The sequence below is a fragment of the Pinus tabuliformis genome, chromosome 1_2, assembly GCF_031772625.1.
Source record: "Pinus tabuliformis cultivar Carrire ecotype Pingquan chromosome 1_2, CPIR1, whole genome shotgun sequence".
Taxonomy (NCBI): Eukaryota; Viridiplantae; Streptophyta; class Pinopsida; order Pinales; family Pinaceae; genus Pinus; species Pinus tabuliformis.
This window is the reverse complement of record NC_142298.1, coordinates 1,202,334,817-1,202,340,305: the sequence shown is the minus strand read 5'-3', so window position 1 is coordinate 1,202,340,305 and position 5,489 is coordinate 1,202,334,817.

Genomic DNA, 5,489 nt, shown 5'->3' with positions numbered 1-5,489 from the left:
AAAAATCGTCCAAAAAGGACTTTCCTAGCCAACGTTATGGCTCATTGAAGATTTCCTCCAATTTGGCCTGGAATCACTCCAGCTAACTGTAGTTAGAGTCCAGATAGGCCCAACAAATATGGCGGCCCCGCCAATTTTGGCGCTCCGCCAATTTCGCCGCGAACTGACCGTTGGTTATCCGTTTTTCATAGCTGTGCATGTGAATGGGATTTCGGGCTCGGCGGTTCTGCATAGGATTCTGTGCCCACCTTTAAGAACTGGTGGTTAAACTTACGTGTTAGCCCCTAACTTACAGGAATGTGACCACGTTCCAAAGGGCAGTGACTGTTGTTTATGGCGCCGAGGGTTATGGTAAGGCCCACGGTTCGGGGGCTGCGGACATATATGATGGAGGCTGGCCCCCTTTAGGCCCCGCCCAAATGCAATACAACCTTTTAATATTGTTAACTCTGCTAGCAGATCGAGTTCGATCCCATTGGTGCGTTGGTAAAGCGTTGTAATGTGGTTTGAGTGGTCGTGGGTTCAATTCACAACCCGATTAAATTTTTTAAATATATGCGCCCATTAATGCTGATGTCACCTTGGGCCATGTGGCAATCTCCGAGCCTGCCACGTGGTGGCTTGCCATTTGCTGCCCAAAAAGAATATTCTATTTTAAATTTTTTGAAAAAAAATTCAAAATTTCAATGTTATTGGGCTATTTTTTTTTTTGGCGTAACTTCCTCATACAGAGACCATTTTTCGAATCATTCACAGTGCCAGAATCATGAATACGATCTCTATTCAGTTGTTTAGGTTCAAACTAGTTCTGACCACTTTCATTTTTGACCATTTTACAACACTTGGTCCTCAGCTCCCGATCAAAAACTTTACTCAGAATCTCCTGATCATCTAAGCCTAGACCCCGTGACTCTTGGGTTTACTGATAATATCCCAAGAAACAAGGGCCCATTTCTTCCTTGTTTCCTCCTTGCCCCAAAGGAAGTCTCTTTGGATATTCCTTAATTGTTGTAAGACACCTTTGGGAGCTGGGAGGGCTGATAAAAAGAAAACAGGGATTGATTGAAGAACGACCTTTGCCAGAATCAACCTACCAGCTAGGTTCGACGATCTGATAGTCCATTTTTTAAATTTATCTTGCATCTTGTTGAGCAACGGTTCCCAAATACTTTTGTGCAAAGGTCTGGCTGTAAGGGGAATTCCCATATACGTTGAAGGGAGGGAATCCCTTTGAAAGACCAGAATTTTGGAGATATTTCTCTGAATTGCAATGTTAGTATTTAAGAGAAAAAAAAATGATTTGGAGAGATTAACTTCCATACCTGTATCTAAGGCAAAGTCATTTAGGATTTGTTTGTACACTGAAGCTTCTTTGACTGTGGGAATTTTTTGCAGCATGGTATCAGCCACAAATTGTTGGTGAGTCATAGTCTGACCGTTCTCTGTTAATTGGAGGCCCTTAATCTTTCCCAAGGCTTTGGCCTGTTTAATGGATCTACCGAGTCCTTCCATCATGAGGATAAAGAGAAAGGGAGAGAGTGGGTCACCCTACTTGAGGCCTCCAGAAGGAGTGAAGATCTCAAAGTGTGAGCCATTCACCAAAATAGAAAAGCTGGAAGAAGTTACTAGAGCCATAACCCATCTGACCCAGTTGTGATCGAACCCAAAAGCAGTAAGGACCTTCTTGATATAGATCCAGTTCACCTTGTCATATGCCTTGGCAATATCTAATTGCATGATCATACCAACCTGCCTCTTGCTGGTTAGCGTGTGAACTACCTCGTGGGCTTGAATAATGTTATTTAGGATTTGTCTGCCTTCCACATAACCAGATTGTTCCCCTGAAATTAAAGAAGGAAGAAGAGGTTTGAGTCTGCTAGCCAAAACCTTGGATATAATCTTGTATACCACATTGCATAAAGCAATGGGTCTATACTTATCAGGAGTGAGGGCTGAATCTTGTTTCGGGATCAGGGAGATGAAGGAGGTGTTGAGGGCTTTTAGAATTGTCCTGTTTATTCTAGAGTCCTCCACAACATTTAGAATGTCCTGTTTGACAATGTTCCAATAGGCCTTAAAAAAGTCTACATTGAAACCATCTGGTCTTGGAGCTTTGCCATTCTGCATGTCTTTAATAACCTCACTGACTTCCTCTTCGGTTACTGGTTTATTCAGGTTAAAATTGTCCTCTCTTGACACCAGCTTAGGGATATTTTTTGTAATTTCCTTATTTCATTGCTCTCTGTTTGGATTGTTTTCATTAATGATGCCTCTGAAGTGCTGTACCAACACAGCTTCGATATTCTTATGAGAGGTCTGAACCTCCCCATTCTCATTCAATATCGAAGAGATTATTTTGTGAGCTCTATTGGCCATGGTGGATCTATGGAAAAATTTAGTATTACATTCACCTTCTTTGAGCAGAAGACATCAGTTAGTTAATCTTTTTCTCCTCTCTTTACATTTCATAAAGAAGAAATCTTAGATAGTTTTGTCTTGCTTGTTGCTGAGGTACTATCACCCTTAGAGTGGGATAGGGTCATTCCGTATTGGATACTTTTCCCAACAACACTCAAGACAAAGGACTGAGAAGGAACACAAATGAAAACAAATATAGCCCTCACCAACACTAATAGAAGCATCTTGAAGCGAGAACAAGTGCCAACAAAAGTAATTCTCCAGAAAGCCTAAATCACTCTTCCTACTAAACAAACTAGCTGCAAAAATAGGGAGGGTGAACTATGACACTAAGACCTCAAACAAACCTCACATATAAAGAAGCCAACCTTCCATGCCAATTGTACCTCCTTTCCAATATTCGTCTCCAGACACTAAAACCTCAAACATACCTCACATATAAAGAATTCAACCTTCCATGTCAATCATACATTTTCTGGCAACAATGAACTATAAATAAGCCAACCTTCCATTCCAATTGTACATTTGCACGCAACAATGAACTTGCTTGTGTTGCACTCCTCCATGCCATTAACTCCAAATGCAGTCAAGAGGTGGCGAGCATAGCCCCAACTTCACACTCTCATCAACATTTACACTATTCACACCACATTGGGATAAATGTTTCAAGTTTATTTTTGCACTCCTCCATGCCATTAATGCCAAATGTAGTCAAGAGGTGGCGAGCATAGCCCCAACTTCACACTCTCATCAAAATTTACACTATTCACACCCCATTGGGAGAAATGTTCTTAAATTGATAAAATATAATTATGATTATCTTTATATTAAATATTTATTAGATGTGATGTTTAATGAATATTTTCACTTTTAAAAAAATATAATTAAAAATATGTTTTTATTATTTTTTTTGCTAAAGCAAGAGTCGATCCTTCTATTTCCTTAAATCAAAAGTAAAATTACAGCATATACAAAAATCCTGACCCCATCATGGACTCACGAAAACCAAGGGCATTCTGCCATAGAAATGACCCCTCCTTTTACAACATACAATGCTAATCTCTCAAATAATACCTTAGGTTTAACTTTATGCTTCATTAACCTAATGTAAAACTCCGCTAACCCTCCACATCTCTGTCGCGAAAAGCTGGATAAGACCAATAGTCCCACAAAACAGCACGTTCAAATCTGACCGTCATTTCATGCTGCGAAATCGAATAGCTCGGTGAAATATCGCACGGCCTAGATGTCCGAACCTTAACGCACGATGGAGGGTGGTATTCATTACCACTCACTTGCCACATGTTGGGAGACTAATGGAATCGCTCCCAAAATTCTGATACCACTTACCGTTCCAAAGCCATGCGATCACCTAGTAACCGCGTTGAGCCTGGTATACCATACTGTGAGAGGAATGCAGGGGAATAACCTCTGCTATAAAATTCGAACTGTGCTTCCCACGCAAGCATGCCTCGGAACTTTCACTAGAGACTGCCGCTGACTGAGAACTGAACCTTGTGTTGCAGTCCGAAAGAAAAGGGGGACTGGTCAACTTACACCAGGGTGTTCTATGACCGCTTTGTGCTTGCCCTTCTTCAGGGTACCAACCAGAGTACTATGATCGAAATTGCTTAGAGATCTTTATTCTGTGCCTTTCACTTTGGCCCAATATCTAAAAATGTCTCTATCCTCTGTCGCTTGTTCATCGCAGAGAGCTTTTAATCTACCCTGAGGTGTCTCCTGCCACTTCATCTCAGTTCTGCATTCTGAATTAATTACTCCTTGGTTGGCCAGAGTATCCACTAGTTTATTGGCTTTTCGTCGAACGTGGCTGAAACTAACAGTTTGTATACTCAGAAGATGTTTTTGAATTATTTGGTACACTTGTATTAGTCTCCAATGTTTTGAGACCTTCTCCGGCACTACTCCACAACTGATTCTCTTAACAGTGTTTATGGAGATCTCTGAGTCTGCTTCTACAATGACATTTGAGCTATGATTTAGTTTCAGCAGCTCTAGACATTGTTCTAAAGCCATTAATTCAGCCATATTGTTGGTGGCTTTACCTAAATGGCAGTGGAATATAAAGATTATGTTTCCTTCTTCATCTCTTAACACCCCTCCATAACCAGCTATTCCAGGGTTGCATTTTGAAGCACCATCAATATTGCATTTCAAAAAACCTTTCGATGGAGGATTCCAGAACTCCTTTTCCATTTCTAAATCTCTTTCTTTTCTGCTTAGTCCATTGGGAATGATCTCTTGCATTCTCAATTTCCTGAGAGTTCTCATCTCATTTTCTGAGGGAGGGTTCTTGGGATAATTGAGAACAGTGGTGCTAACAGTCTCCTTTATCTGCTTCAAAATCAGATCCAACAGGCGAAGAGGAATAGTTTTTTCATGCTTGAAAATTCTTTTATTCCTTTCTTTCCAAACATTCCAGATAATGAAGCTTGGCATAAAGGCCCAGGCCAAATTAAGGAGCTCGTTCTTAAAAAAGTTTCTTCTCCACTTGTTTAGGGTATTAATGATACTTCCTTTATCTCTGTCTGTTTGTTGAAAACGGTGGCAAAAGAATCCCACAACCAGGTGGTATAGGTGCAATTGTTGAGAATATGCTCCATTGTCTCCTCTTCAGCTTCACATAGCTGACATCTGGAAGGCCCAATAACACCTCTTTTCCAAATATTTTCCCAGGTTAAGATTTTCTTATGCTGAACTAACCACATGAAAAGCTTGATCTTCATCCATCCTTGGTGGCTCCAAATTTGTTGCCAGGATTTCGCCGAAACACAGGAATCAAGGTTCAGGATAATTCTTTTTTCTTCCTTAAGATTAAAGGTGCCTTCTTTGTTGGGGCCCCATCTTAACTGATCCTACCCCTCTGTTACAAAGATTTTCCTTTGTTTTAACATGCTCATGATTGCCTCTTCTTTTATTTTTATGGAGCTGTCATCTCCGCAGTCTATGCTTCTCCAGTTTCTCCACTTTCCGGAGTTATGAGGAAGATTCCAGAAATCTTTAACTTTGATTAATCCTTGTGAGTCTGTTTCCTGCTTGAGGTTCATAAA